We start from the raw sequence: 731 nt of genomic DNA on the forward strand, positions 1-731 counted from the left end.
GGTTGGAGGTGGGGGTGGTGGGCAGGGTGCTATTTGGGTCGAGGGTAGGGGTGTTGGGTTGAAGGTGGGGGAGTTGGTTGGGTAGGGCTGAGGGTGTTGGGTTGGGGTACTAGGTAGATGGTGGGGGGTGTTTGTGTTGGGTTGGGGTGTTGGTTGGGTTGAGCTGGAGTGTGAATTGGGTTGGGGTGTTGGTGGAGTAGAGAAGAGGGTGTTGGGTCAAAGTCAGGGGTGCTGGATGGTAGAGATGGAGGTGTTGGGGTTTGGGTGGGGTGTTGGCTTGAGGTGTTGGTTGTGGCAGTGGGGGCGTTGGTTAGGTTGGAGTGACAGTGCTGGGTGTCATTGGCGTGAAGTTGGGGATGTTTTGGGGTGTTGGGTTGAGAGTTGGGAGGCTGGTTGCATAAGGGAGGGGGTGTTGGTTAGGGGTTTTGGCTGGGGTGGGCTGGAGGTGCTGGGTTGAGGGTGGGGGGGTCTTGGTTGAGCGTGGGCGTTGGCATTGACTTGGGGTGATGTTGGGGGTGTTAGTCAGATTGGTTGGGTGGGTCTTGGGTATGGGTATTGACATTGACTTAGGGTGTTGGTTGGCTGGGGATAGGGATCAGGTTGGGGTGTCAATGGAGTAGGGGTGGGGTGTAGGGTTGAGGGTCTTGGGTGTGGGTGTTGGCATTGGCTTGGGGAGATGGTTGAATGAGGGTGGGGTGTTGGGGGTGCTGGTTGGATGGGGGGGTTGGTTG

At 57.9% G+C, this 731-nt stretch overlaps 1 protein-coding gene across 2 annotated transcripts in view; it reads right to left on the bottom strand.

The window, feature by feature from the left end:
- LOC102376848 (sodium/nucleoside cotransporter) overlaps positions 1-731 on the bottom strand; it is a 10900-nt gene that overhangs the window by 8930 nt on the left and 1239 nt on the right. The window lies entirely within an intron of this gene.

The sequence above is a fragment of the Alligator sinensis genome, unplaced genomic scaffold, assembly GCF_000455745.1.
Source record: "Alligator sinensis unplaced genomic scaffold, ASM45574v1 scaffold1409_1, whole genome shotgun sequence".
Classification (NCBI taxonomy): domain Eukaryota; kingdom Metazoa; phylum Chordata; order Crocodylia; family Alligatoridae; genus Alligator; species Alligator sinensis.